Source organism: Agelaius phoeniceus, chromosome 4 (assembly GCF_051311805.1).
Source record: "Agelaius phoeniceus isolate bAgePho1 chromosome 4, bAgePho1.hap1, whole genome shotgun sequence".
Lineage (NCBI taxonomy): Eukaryota > Metazoa > Chordata > Aves > Passeriformes > Icteridae > Agelaius > Agelaius phoeniceus.
Genome location: NC_135268.1, coordinates 71952283 through 71973127, shown reverse-complemented (window position 1 = coordinate 71973127; position 20845 = coordinate 71952283). Strand labels below are relative to the sequence as shown.

General features: G+C 49.4%; 1 protein-coding gene across 2 annotated transcripts in view; it reads left to right on the top strand.

The window, feature by feature from the left end:
- The window catches only part of LZTS3 (leucine zipper tumor suppressor family member 3), a 54975-nt gene that overhangs the window by 13245 nt on the left and 20885 nt on the right, over positions 1–20845 (top strand). The window contains exon 1 of one of the 2 annotated variants that reach the window (XM_077177864.1): positions 17126–17252. The exons of the other annotated variant lie outside the window; for it this stretch is intronic. The gene's annotated coding sequence lies outside the window, so the exon portion shown is untranslated. Of the gene's footprint in view, positions 1–17125; positions 17253–20845 lie in introns of those variants that run through there. 2 annotated transcript variants of the gene reach the window in all.

Here is a 20845-nt window from a genome sequence, read left to right as displayed (position 1 = left end):
CCTCCCTGTCATCTGTGAATGTCCAGGAGAGATCTGATATGGCCAACTGCAAACTGAATTGTGGAGTAAATTCCAGAGCTTTATTGAGCCAGAATGCCACTAAGTTTAGTTTTGGTTACCAGTGTTGGTTCTTAAGCATTTTGGGTGGGAAAGAGAGAGCCCAAATGAAAACTGAGCTCTGCAAGACCCTTTGGTGGGTCAGGAGGCCACATCAGGTTGGATATCAGGGAAAAAGTTTCTTATGGAAAGGGTGATAAAATTCTGGAATTGTCTGCCTGGAGAGGTGGTGGAGTCACCATTCCTGGGTGTGTTTAACAAAGCCTGGATGTGGCACTGGGTGCCAGGGTTTGGTTGAGGTGTTGGGGCTGGGTTGGACTGGAAGATCTTGAAGGTCTCTTCCAACCTGGTCATTCTATGATTCTGTGATCAACCAGAGATTTTATTTTATTTTATTTTATTTTATTTTTATTTTTTAATTTTAATTTTTAAATTTTTTATTTTATTTTTTAATTTTTTTTCATTTTTGATTTATTTTATTTTATTTTTATTTTATTTTTTATTTTTTCATTTTTGATTTATTTTATTTTATTTTTATTTTTATTTTATTCTTTATTTTAATTTTTATTTTTTTATTTTTTATTTTTATTTTTAAATTATTTTATTTTTTAATTTATTTTTTTAATTTTTGATTTATTTTATTTTATATTTTATTTTTATTTTATTTTATTCTTTATTTTATTTTACTTTATTTTATTTTATTTTTTTATTTTAAGACATTGCAAACACACAAGAAGCAGCTGGTTCCACCTGTGGGGTCCATGGGGGGATTTTGTGATGATTTTGATCAGAGGGGTGAAGAGGCTGGGTTAGACCCGGCCAGGGGATGGAAATCCCAATTTCCCACTGCACAGGAGCTGTGCTGTGGAGCTGTCACCCAGTGAGGGTGACAAGTGACACAAGTGGAGGTGGCTGGAGGGGCTGGGCCCGGGGAGGAGCTGGCAGAAACCGCAGCAGGAGAAGGAGAATTCAGAATTCGCTGTTTCCCCCCTCCCCCGAAGGTCTGCGGGGTTGGACACAATGAAATTTGGACACAATGAAATTCCCTCCTCCCTGCCCTGCCCGAGGCAGCCACATCCCCGGAGGAATTCAATGCTGCCTCCGGCTCCATTCAAAACACGCCAGGGTCAAACCTTTATGAGGCAACAAAGAAAATAAACCCCAAGACAAAAAGCTATTCTGGAGGAGGGCAGGGGAAGGAAACAGCTCCCAAAATATCAGTGAGAAGCTTTCCTCTGAGCCCAGCTGTGCGGTGGGGGTCTCTGCTCTGGTGGGACTGAGCAGGGCAGGTGTGAGCAGATCCTTGTGCACCTTCCTCTTGGTGGGAGAGGTGCAGAGTTTTGGGAATGCTGGGTGAGGATCATGAGCATCTGGGTGCTGGAGAGGGGACAGCTCTTGGTGGGATGGCTCCTGCAGGGAAAAGGGGTTGGCTGGCACCAAAGGACCATGGACCCCTCCTCTGCCCCATTTCCTGTGGTCACCGCTTCCCTGGTGGCTGTGACGGCTCCTGGTGGCTTTCAGAGGTTGTGTTGCTCCTGGCTGTGACCCCAGAGGCAGCTGGACAGACCCCAGGTCCCAACACCTCCAAAATAATTTAGTATTTTTCCTTTCATTCCTGTTTTTTAGCTGGGAGCACTGAGTGAGGCTTTTTGAGAGGTTTTTTGGAGTTGTTTCCATGTGGGTTAAAGCTCTGGCACCTGGAAGGGATGGCAGAGGAAATATCAGTGAGAACCATTCCTCTGAGATGGGGGTCTCTGCTCTGGTGGGAGTGAGCAAGGGAGGTGTGAGCGGATCCTTGTGCACCTTCCTCTTGGTGGGAGGTGACCAAAGGGCAGAGTTTTGGGAATGCTGGGTGAGGATCAGGAGGATCTGGGTGCTGGAGAGGGGACAGCCCTTGGTCCCTGCAGGAGGGCAGGGCAGTCCCTGGGTCACTCTGGACACAGACAAGCTCTGTTTGGAGCACAGCAGGGAGGGATGGTTCCCCCAGAGCCCTGCTGTGCCTCAGGGCTTTGTGGCCTGTGATGGGTGAGTCAGTGGGAGCAGGAAAAGCCTGGCTATTTTTAGGATCACTTGGTGACATTTTGGAGGGGTTTAACCCCTCTCTCTCCTCCCCCAGAGGCATCTCAGCAGTGCTTTGGTTGAAGAAGGAATAAAAGAATTTTTCCAGGGCAAACAGGTGCCAGCCTCACGGGGTGGAGCTTCCTGGGATGAGGAGATGAGGGAGGATCACGGGGACCGGCACGAGGCTGCCAAGAGCCACAGAGACAAAGCAAGAAGCCATGGCCAGAGAGAATCCCAGAATTGTTCAGCTTGGAAAACAGGATAATCCATCCAACCATTCCCCCAGCACTGCCAAGGCCACCACTAACCATGTCCCCAAGTGTCACCTCCTGTGGAGGTGTTTGAGGGTCCTCAGGATGAGGGAAGAGATGAGAATCTTGACTCCACGTTTCAGAAGGCTGATTTATTATTTTATGATATATATTATATTAAGAGAAAATGATGTATTAAAACTATACTAAAAGAATAGAAGAAAGGATTTCATCAGAAGGAATAGAAAGGAAAGGAATGGAATGATAATAAAATCTTGTGACTGACCAGAGAGTCTGAGACAGCCGGACTGTGATTGGCCATTAATTAGAAACAACCACATGAGACCAATCCCAGATGCACCTGTTGCATTCCACAGCAGCAGATAATCAGATAATCAATGTTTACATTTCATTCCTGAGGCCTCTCAGCTTCTCAGGAGAAACAATCCTAGCAAAAGGATTTTTCATAAAATGTGTCCATGACAAAATCCACGTTAAATCCCTCCAGGGATGGGCACTCCAACACTGCCCTGGGCAGCTGTGCCAGTGCTTGGCCACTCTTTTGGGGTGGAAAATTCCCCAAATATCCAATTTAAACCTCTCCTGGCCCAGCTTGAGGCTGTTTCCTCTCATCCTATCCTTGTTCCCTGGCTGTCCCCTCCTGTCAGGAGCTGTGCAGAGCCACAAGGGCCCCCCTGAGCCTCCTTTGCTCCAGGCTGAGCCCCTTCCCAGCTCCCTCAACCCCTCCAGGAGCTCCAGACCCTTCCCCAGCTCTGTTCCCTCCCCTGGACTCTCTCCAGCCCCTCCAGATGTTTTTCCCAAGCTTTGCCTGTTCCTTCTCCGGTCACCCCGAGGTCTCTCTGCCCCAGGGTGATTCCCCTTCTCTAAACGCACATGGATCAAGCTTTAAAGCTCTTCAGCAAGTCATGGAGAGCTTTCCCACAGTTTTCTTTCCTCCTGGCTTTAAGGGCACAGCAGCATGGCTATGTCCCTTCCACCTGCAAAAGTAACATCAGGGGACTCCTCCAGCTTCCAGGGACAGCATTTCCCCTCCCTGTGTCCAGGGAAATCACATTTGGGGTGGCCTGGGATGCACCAGGCTGCTGCTCCTGGCCTTACCAAGAAATTGGGGCCCTCAGCATCTCCTCATGGCATGTGCAGCCTCTTCCTTCCCACAGCCTGCCCAAAAAATCAGCCCCATCTCCCCCTCCCCACCATCCCACCTTCCTGCTGGAGATGGATTTCTGGTCCTACCGTGCAGATTTAGCTGCTTTCCTGACAGCTGATCCATGCTCAGCCTGGAAAACTCCACGGTTTTGTTTAGTTTAGCAAAATATGAAGGGGTTTGGTGTTTTGTGTGGCTGGCATTGTTGGGGGGACTTGGTTTTTTGGGTCTTTTTTTGGTTTGTTTTTGTTATTTGGGGAGGGGGGGGGGGATTTTGGATTTTTTTAATGGTTTTTGGGTGGTTTATTTTGCAATTTTTTGGGGTTTTTTTGTTTTGGTTTGGTTTTTGTTTTAGTTTTTGTTTTATTTTTTTGTTTGGTTGTTTTTTGGGGGATTTGGGGGGTTTTGTTGGGTTTTGGGGGGTAGGGGGTTTTTTGGGTTTTTTTGGTGTTTTATTTTGGGGTTTTTTTGGGGTTTTGTGTTTTGGTTTGGTTTTGGTTTTTGTTTTAGTTTTTTGTTTGTTTTTGGGGGGATTTGGGGGTTTTTGTTGGGTTTTGGGGGGATGGAGGGTTTTTTTGTTTTTTGGAGGGTTTTGGGTGTTTTATTTTTGGGGTTTTTTTGGTTTTTTGTTTTGGTTTGGTTTATATTTTGTTTTGGTTTTCATTTAGTTTTTTTATTTGGTTTTTTTGGGGGGATTTGGGGGTTTTTGTTGGGTTTTGGAGGGTTGGAGGGGTTTTGGGTGTTTTATTTTTGGGGGGTTTTGGGTGTTTTATTTTTGGGGTTTTGGGGTTTTTTGTTTTGGTTTGGTTTTTTTGTTTTTGTTTTGTTTTTGTTTTAGTTTTTTTGGTTGGTTTTTTTGGGGGGATTTGGGGGTTATTGTTTGGGTTTTTTGGGGTTTTGGGTGTTTTATTTTGGGGTTTTTTTGGGTTTTTTGTTTTGGTTTGGTTTTTGGTTTTTTTTTGTTTTTGTTTTGGTTTTGTTTAAGTTTTTTTGCTTGTTTTTTTGGGGCTTTGGGGGTTTTTGTTGGGTTTTGGGGGGGTGGGGGTTTTTTTAGGTTTTTTTAGTGTTTTATTTGGGGGTTTTTTTGGGTTTTTTTTTGTTTTGGTTTGGTTTTGTTTTTTGGGTTTTGTTTTGGTTTGGTTTTGTTTTAGTTTTTTGTTTGGTTTTTTGGGGGGATTTGGGGGGTTTTGTTGGGTTTTGGGGGGGTGGGGCGTTTTTGGGTTCTTTGGTTTTTTGGTGTTTTATTTTGGTTTTTTTTTTGTTGGTTTTTTTTCGTTTGGTTTGGTTTTTGTTTGGTTTGGTTTTTGGTTTGTTTTGGTTTTGGTTTAGTTTTTTTGTTTGGTTGTTTTTTGGGGGATTTGGGTGTTTCTGTTAGGTTTTGGTTTTTTTTATGGAATCATGAACCCAAGCACCTTCAGATTACAACAATTCAAATTTTCACAGCTCTTTCTGCACAGTCTGTTGCATTCCTGGGACACAATGGGGGCACTCAATGTTTTAGGGATGAGAATCCATAGGAATTTTTGGGCTCAATGATCTCAGGTTGGTCTTTCCCAACCTTAACAATTCTATCAGCAATGGGCAGGGATAGGTGGAAAAGGGTCACTCTGGCAGCCTGCTTTATATTCCCTCAATGCACTCCCAAATCTGCCTCCTGTGCAATTTACAGCACATCCTGATGGATTTCTGGTCCATGAACTTGCCAAGCTTCCCCCCAAACACTGAACATCAAATGGCAGGGAGCTCTCCAGGCCACCAACCACTGCCTGGGGAAGGGAGTTCTTCCTTTTCTCCCTTATTTTTACCTTCATCTTCTTCCTGATCGTTTTTTTTTTGTTAAAAAAAACCTGAAAAAGGATACATCTCCACATCTGTGTGTCATTTGGCCATGTTGAAACACTGCCCCAAAGCCACTGATGCTCCTGCAGAGCTCCCTGGGAATGTCTGAGCAATTTTGTCAGCACTGATTCATTTAAAAAAAAAACCCCAAAACTACCGAGGAAAAAGGCTGGGAATCCTCCTGGAATGTGCACAGGCGGATCCCAGGGCAGCCCCTGTCAGCAGCACAGGTGAGATGAACGCTGTGGGATTGCTCCCAGCTCAGACAAATTAATGAGGATGCTGTGCCAGGGTGAGCTCTGTCCCAAAGAGATGAAGTGCAAGCTTGGAACATGTGCCAAGCTCCTCTGGAGCTTGTTTCACAAGTGCTGCCCATTTCCCATGCATGCCTGAGGAATTCTGCTTCCCCCAGCTCAAGGTAGGGATGAGAGGAAAGCTGAGGAGTGCAGAGAGCAGCTGGTGCTGCAGCCTCCTCCTCTGGCAAATCCTTGCACAAAGCACCAGGAATCTTGGCCTGGGTTTGGGGCACGGGTTCTGGGCTGGCTCAGCATGGATGGACTTGGGATTCCCAACTAGGAATTGCTTGGAGGAGGAATAAAAGGCCTTCCCAACTAGGAATTGCTGCATTCCTTTGGAAATATCACATCACAGAATGGTGGAGCTTGAAAAGAATCTCTAAAGGTCATCACATCCAAGGATTAACCCAGCACAGAGTTCACAGAATTCACAGAATCACAGGATTCACAGGATTCATTGAATTCACAGAATCACAGAATCATAGAAATCACAGAATTCACAGAATCACAGAATTCACAGAATTCAAAGAATCAGAGTCACATAATTCACAGAATCAAGGAATTCACAGGATCACAGAATTCATAGAATTCACATGATTCACAGAATCACAGAATTTACAGAATCACAGAAATCACAGAATTCCCAGAATGACCAGGTTGGAAGAGACCTCCAAGATCATCCAGTCCAACCCAGCCCCAACCCCTCACCCAAACCCTGGCACCCAGTGCCACACCCAGGCTTTGTTAAACACTCCCAGGGATGGGGACTCCACCACCTCCCTGGGCAGAACATTCCAGAACTTTATCACCCTTTCCATAAAAACCTTTTCCCTGCTATCCAACCTGTATTTCCCTTGGTGCAGCTCGAGGCTGTGTGCTCTGGTTGTGTCAGTGCTGCTGGAGACAGAGCCCAGCCCCAGCTGAGCACAGGCACCTTTCAGGAGCTGTGCAGTGATGGGGGCAGCCCTGAGTCTCCTTTTCTCCAGGCTGAGCACCCCCAGCTCCCTCAGGGCTTCCTCTCAGGGTTTGTGTTCCCAGCCCCTCATCAGCAGCCCCATGTTCACCATGAAACCACCCAAACCACAGAGGAGCTTGTTTTCTCTCCTGCAAATCCCTGACCAACCTGTTTTCCCTTTCTCCCTGCTCCCACACCACCCTTGTCCACCCCTCTCCTGCCCAGGGCTGTGTCACTGGGGTATTTGAGAGATATTTTGAATTGTTCCCATGTGGGGTTAAAGCTCTGGCAGCCAGGAAGGGATGGGAGAGGACTGGGAGCTGCAGGAGGGAGTGGGAGTCAAACCAGAGCCACCCAAAATCCTGTGGGGTGGGAATGGACACACACAAGGTCCCACTTCTCCCACCTTCTCCCTGGGACACTTCTGCTGAAGAGGGAAAATTCCCAAAGAAGAGGTTGTTTTGTTGTTTTTTGGGGTTTTTTTTTAAGGCTTCTCCAGGAGCACTGGGAGGGAAGCAGTGAAAACCAAACATGAGCAGGGTGAAGGCAGAACGGCAAGGCCAGCAGCTTTTTGTCCCCAAAGGTGCAGCCACACAACAGAGCTCCACATTTTGGGGAGCCACATCAAAAAAATTTTAGAAAAAGCTCAGATAAGCAGTGAAAGTCACAAATTCTCCACCTAAAGGGGCTAAAAGAGAGGTGCAGAGGGACTGTGGATGTGGATAAATGGGTCCAAACTGCCAGAGGGCAGGGTTAGATGGGATATTGGGAATAAATTGTTCCCTGTGAGGCTGGGCAGGCCCTGGCACAGGGTGCCCAGAGAAGCTGTGACTGTCACAACTCTGGAAGTGTCCAAGGCCGGGTTGGACAGGGCTTGGAGCAATCTGGGATTGTGGAAAGTGTCCCTGCCATGGCAGGGGTGGGACTGGGTGAGTTTTAAGGTCCCTTCCAACCCAAACCAGTCTGTGACTCAGTGGTGATGATGATCCTCAGGCTGACTGGGGCAGTGGAGAAAGGTTTGATATCAGTCATGGAGAAAGGTTTGATATCAGTCATGGAGAAAGGTTTGATATCAATCATAGAGAAAGGTTTGGTATTAATCACAGGGGGTTGGAGAAAAGCAGAAGAAGGGCTGGAGATATTTCAGCAGAGACATCATTGATTTTTTTCCCATGCTTGCTTTCTGACTCTGGGTTTTCCTCTCCTGGGAAGATCATTTCTGATCCCTGACACATCCAGCAGCTGCTGAGATTGGTCATGAACAGGAGCAAAAAGGTGTTTTGGGCAGGTCTCAGCTCGTGTCCCCTGGGTTATTCATTCCTCACAGGTTTCATTAGGTCTGGCCCTAACGAGGGCTCTGCTGAGCTTTGGACTCCTCCTCTCTCCCCATCCTCCAGTTCTCTGCATCTCCTGAGTGGAAACAACACCAAACTGAGAAACAGGGAGGAGCTGTCAGCACCCCACCCCACGAGGCCAGCACAGAGAGGATGTTTTCCCACTTGGGGATGCTTTATCCAAGCTGCACACACACTCTCTCACACTCACACTCTCTCACACACACAACACAACCGTTTTCTCACCAAGCCCTTGGGATTTTGGCACTCCCTCCCACTCTCCTGGTCGTGCACAGCCCCACTTCCCAGCTGAAGTCGTTGCTGGAGGAGATGTGGAGAAATCTCCTGACTGTTTTGTTTGCAGCAGAGCTGCTGGTGCTTTCCAGGCTGGTTATGAGCAAATAGGAAACAGAAGGAAACCAAATTCATCCTCCCATCCATCCCTGCCCTTGCTGTGTCCCTGGTGCTGCCTGCTTGTCCTGTGGCCATCTCCAGCTCCACATGAAAAGCCCTCCTTCAAACCAAGAGCTTTGCAGCCTCTGCTTCCAGTTCAAAGCCTCTTTTTTTCCTTTTGCTGAGGATCTGGAGGGAAGGGGGAAGTGTTCAAAGCCCAGAGTTGGTTCTGAAGTCCAAAGCTGGGGTTTGTTTTATGTGACAGAGCAGAAAGCCCAGGAACCTGTGAGGGCAAACACCTCCCTGCAAATCAGGTCATTTACTAAACGATGGAAAAAAGGGTTCAGAGCATCAGGGCAGAAATCAAAGAGTATTTGAAGGAGGAGGGAAAGCCAAGCTCTGGCTTTGCCATTCCTGCCCTTCTGCTGGATCCCCACGGCCTGGCAGGCACCAAGGGAGACCAGGAAAATATTTCACTCTTTACAAACCCTCAGAGCTGCCCTTTCCAGGGGGACTCAGGTCAGCTGCCTCACTAAACTCCAAATATTTTCCTAGCTGGCAAATGAAAAAAAAAAACCCCTCCCTGTGTCTGTGCCTGGCTCTGAAGCCAACGTACACGGAGTGATCAAGCCCCTGGCACACACATCTTGCAGGAGCTAATTATAGAATTTGGAAGGCAATGTGATAATATTTTCTTTAGATGTGTGGTGCAGATGTAATTACTTCTCCGGAGATGCCAGCCGCAGATGACGCAGGATGCCCTTATGTAATCACCTTTATTATGCAGCTATGGAAATTTTCCCTCCCTGGCCCATCCCCTCAACTCCTTTTTTTTTTGTTCCTCACCCTAAATTCTCTGTGGTTCCTTCAGGAGGTGATGGGTGAGGGCCACAGGGCAGCTGTGACTCCACCACTTCCAGAGAAATGCCATTCCTGGGTTTCCCCATCCATCATCCCTCCGTGAAGGAGCAGAAGGAGTTGATGGCTGTGCATTGGCAGGGCTGGTTTCCCCCATCCCAGGCATCTCCTGTGCCTTGGACCAGGAGCCAACAGCTCCATCCTCCTGATGAGGAGGAGCACCCTCCCCAAAACAGGCTGGGGATGCTGAGGATGCAAGAAAACTGCTGAGGAAAGCTGGTTTGTCCCTGCAGGGGGAAGGTTTGGTGGGTCACAAATGCTTGAGGTGCTCCAAAGGTTGCTCCAGAATGCAGGAGGATCTCCCAGGTGACCCACAAAGCAATTCCTGACAAGGCAAAACCACACCATGATCACAGCCAAAAATGCTTCCAACACAAGAGGGATTTTTTGCCTCTGGATCCTTTCTGAGGTTTCCCTTTTTGCCTGTGGATCCTTTCTGTGGTTTTACATTTTGCCTGTGGATCCTTTCTGTGGTTTTACATTTTGCCTGTGGATCCTTTCTGAGGTTTTCCATTCTGCCTGTGGATCTCTACCAAGATTTTCCATTCTGCCTGTGGATACTTTCTGACCTTTTCCATTTTGTCACTTCAAAGTCTCTCTGTCCCCACAGCCCACTGAGCTCCAAACCATGGGTACCTCCAGGACAGAGGTGTCCCCCACCACCAGTGCTGCTCAGGGGGGACAAAATCCCCTGGCATGACCAGGAAAACCCTGCCTTGGGTTCAGGAAACCCATATATACCCAAATATTGAGGGAAAAGGGTTGGTCAGCAGCCTGGAGGCAGCACATATTTTGGCTCTGTGGTCCCACCCTCTTCCATCCCTCTTCCTGGCCAAACTGGATCCTTCCTTGCTGTTTTGAAGGGTTAATATGCAATGCAGAGGGGTGATTCTGTGCTCTGTGACGTGCTGATGCCACTGAAGTTGCAAATCTGGGTTCTGAAGACCTTTCTTTCTTTTTTTCCCTGCATGGCATTGGAGGCAGGGCATGGATTGAGGAGGAAGAGGCTGGAGATGAGCAAGGCTGAATCCCTCAGTGTCTGGGAAGTCCAGAGAGTTGGGAAATGGGGGAATTGGCAACACAGCCCAAAGGCAAGGAAGCCAGGGAGATGGTGGCTGGAGCAGAACTGGAGGCAAAATCCTGGTTCACCCACTGGGGAAACTGGTTTCCAGTCACGGGTCAGTGCCAGTGCCTGCCAAGGAATGTGTCCTCAGGGCTGGGAATGCCCACATTCCTCTGAGGACAAACAGCCACAGGAGGCAGGACTTGGGGGATGTGTTTGTGGCACTCAGGTCATTCATTAACTGCAAATTCCAGATTCCCAGGAGTCCAGGGCCTTCAGGTGGTCATGGATTCAGGTGGCATTTCAGCCCAATCCCTCCCTGTGCTCCATGGCCTGTGACACCTGGGTCCTTGTGTCCTACCCAGAGAGGCCTGGGAGGCACCACAGGGGTGCTCCAGGCTTCCTGCTCCGTGTTCCACTGCCCCTCCAGGAGATCTTCCCCAAAACTTGAGGATTCTCATCCCTCTGCTTCTGCTGAGGCCACTCAGCCACCAATTCCTCCCCAGAGCAGGGGCTGGCCATGATGGAGATGATGGAGATGGAGATTGGAGATGGAGATGGAGATTGGAGATGGAGATGGAGATAAATGGAAATTGGAGATGGAGACGGAGATTGGAGATGAAGGAGGTGGAGATAGAGATGGAGATGGAGATTGGAGATGGAGATGGAGATTGGAGATGGAGATGGAGATAAATGGAAATTGGAGATGGAGATGGAGATGGACATTGGAGATGGAGATGAGATAGAGATGGAGATAGAGATGGATGGAGATGGAGATGGAAATGGAGATTGGAGATGGAGATGGAGGTGGAGATGGAGATAAGATGGAAAGGGAGATGGAGATTGGAGATGGATGGAGGTGGAGATGGAGGTGGAGATGGATGGGACAACATGAGCACACACATCTTAGTCCTGAGCCTGATGTTCCTCCTGGAAAACACCTCCCACCCTGAGCCAAGGGGGCTGTGACAAATCCCTAATTCCTGATTTGGACAGAAGGACACTTCCAAGCAGGATCCTTGAGCACCTGGTGATTTCAGTGTTAATCTGGCTCTCCTGGCTGCAAGCTCCAATTTATTTTTGCTAGGCCTGGCCTGATGCTTTGGGACTGTGAATGGGAGATTTGTTTCTTTCATTCTGGATAATCACCCAAGGATGAATGAATGAATGAATGAATGAATGAATGAATGAATGAATGAATGAATGACACACAGAATGAATGACCAGGTTGGAAGAGACCTTCAAGATCATCGAGTCCAACCCAGTCCCAACACCTCAACTCACCCCTGGCACCCAGAGCCACATCCAGGCTTTGTTAAACACACCCAGGGATGGGGACTCCACCACCTCCCCGGGCAGCCATTCCAATATTTTATCACTCTTTCTGTGAAAAACTTTTTCCTAATATCCAACCTGATGCATAAGGAATGGTTTTAAACTAAAAGATGAAAGATTTAGACTAAATATTAGGAAGAAATTCTTCCCTGTGAGGGTGAGGAGCCCTGGCACAGGGTGCCCAGAGAAGCTGTGGCTGCCTCTGGATCCCTGGAAATGTCCAAGGCCAGGCTGGAGAGGGTTTGGAGCAATCTGGGGTAGTGGAAGGTGTCTCTGCCCATGGCAGGGGGCTGGAACTGGATGATCTTTAGGGTCTCTTTCAATCCAAACCATTCCATGACTCTAAGATTCCACAATTCTCTGGCATAGACATTTTCTGGGAAACCTGAGAATTCACATCCTCCCTGCAGGCACCTCAGACCTGACCCAAATCCCATGGCCAGGACACCCAGCACCCACTCTGGGCTTTCAGCACCCACAGGTGGAGATGCTGGATCCTCTCCTGATTTATGGCAAGAGCTGGCCCATGCACCAGGCTGTGGCTTGCCAGCACTGTGAGGCTTTGTCTGCTCTGTGCTGCTACAGGAGGAGACAGCTTATAGCAGCAGGGATGTTTTTCCCAGAATAGGAAACCATCCCTCTGGATGACATCAAGCAGAGTCCTTTGGCTCGCTCGTGCTGGCTCCAGCTGAGCAGGCAGATGTCATGGATTGGAGATGGGAAGTGTCCCCCACTGCAGCAGCTGGCTTCAACCCAGCTTTTTGGGGGCAACCCAGCCTCAGGACCCCCTGGGGCAGCCTGGAGAAGGTGCTCTCCCATCCCCAGCTCTGTGTGGGTATGAGGAGGTCTCACACAGGCTCAAATTATTCCACTTAATGAGCAGGGAAAGCCTCTCCCAGCAGTTTAATTGCAGAGCAGTGGGGTCTCCCTGTGCTGGTGAACCCCCAGGTGCAGAGAAGGTTTGTTTGACCACACAACCAGTTTATTCTGGTTAACTGAGAAACAGACTCTGGGTGCCATCCTGCTCATTTCTTCTGGGAGCTCAGCCACGGAGCCTGCTCAGGCTGGGATTTCATCAGCATTCCCAGCAGAAAGGTTGGATTTCCTGGCATGGCACAGTCATGCTCCCCTACCAGCCCCATCCTGCACCTTTGACTGTGGTCCCTGAGATCACTCACAACAAATCAGGCCAGGCAGAATCTCTCCACAAACACAGGGAAGCCTTTGGATGTTCCACACCTATTGATTGTCACAGAAAACAGGGGATTTCCTCTGAAAACAGGGCTGGAAATCTCTGCTTCAGCAGCAGCGAGGGGGGAAGAGCTTCCAGCAGAGCCTGGCAAGGAGGTACTGCAGGAATTCTGCTTTCAGTGCCCAGCCTGAGGGTGTCAAGCACTTACAGGCACAGCCAGTTCACAGCTGAGGTCTGAGCTGGGTTTAGGTTGTTGTGGTGCTGGTTTAGGTTGTTGTGGTGCTGGTTGGGAAGCTCTGGAGGCCTCCAGCACAAATTCAGAACTGTCTCCATCACCAGACCTTGACATTGCCCAGCCAAGGCACTGAGACACGCTGGGATGGAGACACCACTTCATTCATGGCCTCCAAGTGTGTTCCACAGCCAGGATATCCTTGTTTAGGGGTTTTTTTCTGCTCCTCAATTTGAAAATGGTCTTCCCTCTAAATAAAGGAGTCTGGGTGAAGAGAGGAGGGAGGCTCTTGCTCACATTGGGATGCCTTGTACCAAAAATGAGCTCCCAGAGGTTTCCAGGAAGAAATCCCAGCGCAGGGAGCCTCTGTCTCTGCTCCCATTCCCACCAAGGCTTTCCACCCCTGTTCCCTGGGGAATGTCCTGGCCCCTCAATGCTCTGTCAGACCTCACTGAGCTGATGTTTTGCTCCTTCTCTGATCAGTGCAAAGAACACTGAACCACCCCAAGGACCTCAGAGAGCTTGGGGATCTTGAAATGGAGCAGCTCCAAGGGAATGGAAATCACCCAGCCAGGGGGGCTGCCAGGAAAAGGGAAAAGAAAACAGAAGGACATGGGAACAAAGAGTTTGGATTTTGGAAGAGTAGATTTTAAAAAGAAGGCATTGGGTGGATGTTCAAAGCCTCAGCCCAAGACAGAGCAAGGCCATAAATGCTGGGTAGGGAAGGTTTTTCAGGTGGGTAAACCCAACCCTGGAGGTCACCTCAGAGCATGGGTTATCCTGGATCTCCCAGCCTTCTCCAAAGTCTCTCCTCTCATGGTTTATTCATCTGTGGGGAGTGCTAAGACATAGCTCAGCTCCCCAGGGCAGCAGGAGCAGTGTCAGGAAACCGCCTGTCTCCTGTGAGACCGCGACTGCTGCAGCTCCCTCAGGGCAGCCTCAGCCTCCTGTGCTGGGCCAGCTCCCCCAAACCCCTGTGGAAGGGTCCCTGTCCCAGCAGAGCCCCCCAGCCACCTCTGCTCATTGCCAGAGCAGGGATGGAAAGGGCTCTCTGTCTGTGTGGCTGCTTCCAAGCTGCACACACACCGCCAACCCAACCTATTTGTCAGAATTCTCTGCTTCTGGAGCTCAAGGGCAAAATTGCGAGTTTGAATCTCCACAGGAATGCATTTTGGTATAATTTACACCTTCCCAGTGCACCCCAGCAGTGTGTTTTGCCCTGCTTTAAGTGCACATTAACCCAAATGTGATTATTTTGGCATTATTGCTGTTTTACTGCTCTCACTGTTGTTTGCCCATCAACACCAGCCCCGTGACCGGCGACTCCTTTGATCCCCAGACATCCTGCCAACAGAAAATTCACCTCAGCAAATGCATTCCAATAAGTGGTTAGCTTTGTGTGGCTTTTATTTCCCTCCCTCCACGACTGCAAATAATCCAGAGTAAGTGCTGAGGCTGGATGGCCCCCCAAGGGAAGGCTGATTGCTCTCCTGCCACTGGGAAAGTGGGAAAAGGAGCTCTGGGCCATCCTCTGGATGCTGGAATGGAAAGAGGGCAGCATCCACAGCCAGCTTTTGGCCAGGTGGATGGAGCCTGGGGCAGCCTGGGATGGTGGGTGTGAGACCCCCATCAGATGGGGTTTAAGGTCCTTTCCAAACCAATCCATTCTAGGGATGCATCATCCCATTGATTCCATCTGTCCAATTCTCTGCCCTGCTTTCAGAGCTCTTCACAGCCTTCATTTCAGCCACACAGCTGGGAAGCATCCCCAGAAGGATGGGAAAGTTGGGTCCCCTGATAGAAAGGTCCCAAAATTGGTATTTGAGTGAAAACGAGGTGTTTTGAGCAATCCCCACTTGAAAAAAAGCCCAATTTGTCAGGCCCCAAAATTCCATTTGAAAAAAGCCCAGCCCTAAATCTCTATTTGTACCCAAACAAGCCCCCCCAGACCCTGAAATCCCCTTTTGAAAAACAAATAAACAAACAAACAAAAGCCAAAGCAGGCAGTCAGACCCCAAATCCCTATCTGAGGAAAACCTTTAGCCAATATAAGTTACCTGATCCCAAAGTCTTGATTTGATCAAAACCAAGTCATCAGACCCCAAAATTCCCTATATTTGTAAAATAACCCAAACCTCCGCTGTCTGATCCTAAAATCCCTGTTTGAGCAAATTGAATCTCAAACTCTTCATTTGAGAAAAACCAAGTTCTGAGAGCCTGAAATTCCCAATTTGAGAAAAAAAAAGTATAAAATCAAGAGAACCCAACAGTCAGATCCCAAAATTCCAGTTAAGCAAAACAAGCTGTCAGACCCTCAAAACTTTCTCTGTGCAAAACCAAACTGTCAGACCCCAAAATTCCCATTTGAAGAAAAACACAGGGTCTGACCCCAAATTCCCTGACTGAGATAAAACAAGCCTCTGAACCCCAAATCTCTATTTGACTAAACCCCAAACCTCCCAAATCCACAAATCCCTATTTGAGCAAACCCCAAAACATTCCAAATCCACAAATCCCTATTTGGGCAAACCTCAAATCCACAAAACCCTATTTGAGCAAACCCCAAATCCACAAATCCCTATTTGACTAAACCCCAAAACCTCCCAAATCCACATATCTGTATTTAAGCAAACCCCAAAACTTTCCAAATCCACAAATCCCTATTTGAGCAAACCCCAAAATCCCCATTTGTGCAGAAACAAATCATCAGACCCCAAAATCCCCATCAGAAAACAAAAAAAGGCAAACTCCAAATCCTTCTTTTGAAAACCCAGTGTCTGGCTCCAAAGTTCCCATTTCTGCTAAAACAAACCATCAGCCCTAAATTCACCTTGGAGGAGGATGGAGCCATCCCTTCCCCAAAGCCCTGCCAGGGGTTGAGCAAACCCCAAAACCTCCCAAATCCACAAATCCCCATTTGTGCAGACCCCAAAACCTCCCAAATTCACAAATCCCTATTTGAGCAAACCCCAAAACCTCCCAAATTCACAAATCCCCATTTATGCAGACCCCAAAACCTCCCAAATTCACATATCTCTATTTGAGCAAACCCCAAATCCTTCCAAACCCACAAATCTCTATTTGAGCAAACCCCAAAACCGCCAAAATCCACAAATCCCCATTTGTACAGAAACAAGTCATCAGACCCCAAAATCCCCATCAGAAAACAGAAAAAGGCAAACTCCAAATCCTTATTTTGGAAAACCCAGCATCTGACTCCAAATTCCCCATTTCTGCTAAAACAAACCATCAGCCCTAAATTCCCCTTTGAGGAACAGGGAGCCATCCCTTCCCCAAAGCCCTGCTGGAGGTGGGCAGGGGCTGAGCAAACCCCAAAACCTCCCAAATCCACCCATCCCTATTTGAGCAAACCCCAAAACCTCCCAAATCCACAAATCCCCATTTGTGCAGACCCCAAAACCTCCCAAATCCACAAATCCCCATTTATGCAAACCCCAAATCCTTCCAAACCCACAATTCCCCATTTATGCAGACCCCAAAACCTCCCAAATTCACAAATCCCTATTTGAGCAAACCCCAAAACCTCCCAAATCCACAATTCCCCATTTATGCAGACCCTAAAACCTCCCAAATTCACAAATCCCTATTTGAGCAAACCCCAAAACCTCCCAAATCCACAATTCCCCATTTATGCAGACCCCAAAACCTCCCAAATTCACATATCTCTATTTGAGCAAACCCCAAATCCTTCCAAACCCACAAATCCCCATTTGTGCAAACCCCAAAACCTCCCAAATCCACACATCCCTATTTGTACAGAAACAAGCCATCAGACCCCAAAATCCCCATCAGAAAACAGAAAAAGGCAAACTCCAAATCCTTATTTTGGAAAACCCAGTGTCTGACTCCAAAGTCCCCATTTCTGCTAAGTTCAGCCCCTCATTCCCCTTGGCGGAGGACGGAGCCATCCCGTCCCCAAAGCCCAGCCGGAGGAGGGCACAAAGAGTTAATTGTGAAAGCTCCTGCGGGCTCCGTGGCCAATCCCACCGAGCCAAGGGCAGCCCTTGGCCCCAGCCCAGCAGCAGGTTGCTCTCCTCAGGTATTATTTTGGAATTTTCCCGGGATACCACGCAGGGAAACAATGAATTTCGCGCTCGGAGGAGGATGGGGAGCTGCAGGATGCACCCCTGGGTTGCCCAGGTAAATCCCAGGTTTTTGTGGGATTTTTCTTTTCCTCTCCTTTCCCCTCTGGCTTTGTTTGGGGAAGGGTTTGCGGTGGATTAGGGCAGGGCCGAGCTGGTGGGACGCTTTGCAGGTGATTTTTTGGGGGGCACACCGGGTGATAAAGGTAGGAACCTCTTTAAGCTGGGTCGCATAAGCTCTTGGAGATCTATTTCACACTTAAGGTAGCTCAGCTACCTTTGGAGGCATAAAATCAGCAAGATCGCTTGGAAACAAAAGGGTTTAATGAAAGACAAAATAAACAGAGGAAAAGCGAGCCAGGTGCAAGAAGTTCTTGCTCTCGGTAAAACACCTCACAAAAGCTGTTTCTTTATTCACTTCTTTTTCTAGGAAGTTGCCTAGCTCCTGTCCAATTAGCTATCCTTAAGTTTGAGGTGAAGTTTCTCAGGCCTATGAGACGCCTTTTTCACCTAATTGAAGAGAAAAACCTCTAAGCTTCTTTCCTTTTTAAAGAGACAAAAAAACAGCTTCGTCACTCCGTCAACAAAACCACATTCCTATAACCGGGCTGCGCTCCTGCGCGGGTCAGGGATGGGGAGGGTGGGGAAAACTGCGATTTTCCCCTCTATAAACCCCCCCTGGATCCAGCAGAGACCCCCCCAGCACCGAGACCTTGCAGCCCGGTGGATTTTAGGGCATCGCTCTGGTTTAGCAGATCACATTCAGCGGTGGGGACCAGGCACCCGCCAGGGGGGTTCGCTCCGAGCGCGGTGTCCGGGCTGGCTCCGCGCCCAAGAAATTCCTCGGGCCGAGTTAATGATAAATCACGGGCTGGGGATGGGTCCCCACTTCGTCCTTCCTGCGGGGACAGAGGTTTGGGTGGAGTTTGGGGATGGCAGAGTCAGGCAGGGCTCCGTGGAACCGATCTGGGGGTGATGGCTCATCCCAAAGGGCAGGATTGGGTCCCCCTCCCCTGCAACATCCCATCTACAGGGGGGCTGGTGGCAAAAAGGGGGGGTCCCCCTGGCGTTTGGGGCCATGGAGCTGGGGATCACATCGGGATCCCTGAGATTTGGGGTGTGGGGATGTGTGAGGATGCTCAGGGAGGTGCTGGGGAGCCAGGCAAGGGATGTAGCTCCATGCTGGGACACTTCCAGTGGTCACCAAGAGCTTCCCCATGATCTCTGTGCTGGGGAGTCCCAAAGGCTCAGATGGCATCACCTCATCCCCAGCCACCTTCCCAAAGGATCTTCAGTGGATTAGGGCAGGGCTGAGCTGGTGGGAGCCTTTCCAGGTGATTTTTAGGGATGGGATGTACCTGCTGGGCTGTTTTTGCACCAGGGCATCTTCCCAAAGGATCTTCAGTGTAATTAGGGCAGGGCTGAGCTGGTGGGATGCTTTGCAGGTGATTTTTAGGGATAGAATGTACCTGCTGGGCTGTTTTTGCACCAGGGCATCTTTCCAAAGGATCTTCAGTGTAATTAGGGCAGGGCTGAGCTGGTGGGATGCTTTGCAGGTGATTTTTAGGGATGGGATGCACCTGCTGGGCTGTTTTTGCACCAGGGGGTCAGAGCAGAGATGGGGTGCACGGAGATGGATTGTTCAGGGTGGGGAAATCTCACCCTGGCTCCCACTGGCAGCCCCTTAACAAAGGGGAAACTGAGGCACACGGGGCTGGGATGACCCCAAGCAGTCCAGCCCATGGTATGGGGCATCCCAGACCCTCAGGGCTGCAGCCAGCACTGAGGCTGCTCCACCAAACTGCCCTTGCCCCTGTCCTGAGGGAATCCAGGGAGTTTTCCCTGTGTCACCAAAGCTGGTGCTTTCCTGGGCAGAGGTTGCCATCAGGACCTCACTGGGGACAATGACACAGCTGGCCCTGAGTGTCCTCTGGGGGCAGTCACAAGGGTCACAGATGAGGCCGTGGATGAACCCTTCCTGATGGACACATGGGATTTGGGAAGGCACTTAGGGCTGAGCTTGAAACCATCCTGTCCTGCTGCCCCTAGGGCATGGAAAATCCTTCCATCTGCCCTCAGGTGCATCCTGGAGGATGCCAGCCTGGATCCAAACCCAGGGCTCTGAGAGCAGATGGGGAAAAGGGGGAAAATCCCCCTGAGGATGAGGGGGAATGCTGGTGGATGTCCAGTGTGGCTTGTAAAAAACTCCATGGCAGGATAATTCCTGGTGGAAAGGACTCCAGGAGCCCGCCAGGCCATCCTGCTTCTGGTGGACCCTGCCTGGTCCATTCAGGGCTTGAAAACCTCCAAGGATGAGACAGAAAAGCCTCCCTGGGACTGTACAAATGTGCCTTGTGACACCTCCCCATCACCTGCTGAGGTTTCTCTGGGGCTTTGCCCACCTTGCTGCAGCCTCCAGAATAATTTTGATTTCTTCCCTTTTTGATTTCTTCCCTTACTGGAACAGCTCAAGACAGGCATGGTCTGCCAGGTGCTTGGCTTTTCATTCCACTCTGCCTGCTTTTTCAGATCCAGAAAATCCTGGGGGTTAAAACTGGGATAAAACCCCCAGAGATGAGGAGCTGGGATGGAGGATGTGGGCTTGGGACAGGCGGAGCAGCTTGCTCAGGGTGAGCAATAGCCATGCCCAGATTGATTTACTGATTTTTTTCTTTACTGTCAGAAAAAGGTTTCCAGGAAGCTGTGGCAGGGTGTCCATTCCAGGAACAGCCTGAGGGAGCTGAGAGGGAAGGAGGGACAAGCAGGAAGGCACAGAGCCAAGGCCACAGTGCAGATTCTGGCTGTGCTTTGCCACGATTCCCCCTCCTGCCACGTCCTGGGGGATGGGGACAGGGTGGCACTGGACTGTGTCCCTTAAACACAGCGAGCAACTGGGGGAGGAAAACTGATAGCAGAGTGGGAGGGAGGGCCAGGGAAGGTGGAGCAGGCTGCTCTGCTCAGGCTGTGTCAGGAACAATGGGGCCTTTATTGGGGAAGAGAGGTGGCGAGGCTGGCAGGGACAGTTTGGTGCTCAGAGAGTTCCTGGGCCAGCTGGGGGACAGGGCCCTGGCGTGTGGGATGGGACAGTTTGGTGGCCAGGGTGCCCCTAGGCAGCTGTGGGGGCTGGGAACTGGGACAGGGGGTGGGACAGGTTGGTACAGCCGTGGGGGTGGGGAAATGGGAAATAATGGGAAATGGGAAATGGAAATGGGACGGGACAGGTTTGTAACCAATGCATCCCTTGGCCAGCTGGGGGGACAGGGAAAAGGGGTGTGGGACAGTCTGGTACCCATCATGTCCTTCAGTCAGAAAGTGGAGCAAGGAACAGGGATATGGGATGTGGGATATGGGATGTGGGATGTGGGACAGGATATGGGATAGGGAATAGAGGATAGGGGATATGGGATATGGGATGGGACAGTCTGGTACCCATCATGTCCTTTGGTCAGAAAGTGGAGCAAGGAACAGGGATATGGGATATGGGACAGGATATGGGATAGGGAATAGAGGATAGGGGATATGGGATATGGGATGGGACACTCTGGTACCTATCACATCCTTTGGTCAGCAAGTGCAACAAGGAACAGGGATATGGGGTAGGGAATAGAGGATAGGAAATATGGGATAGGGGATAGAGGATAGGGGATATGG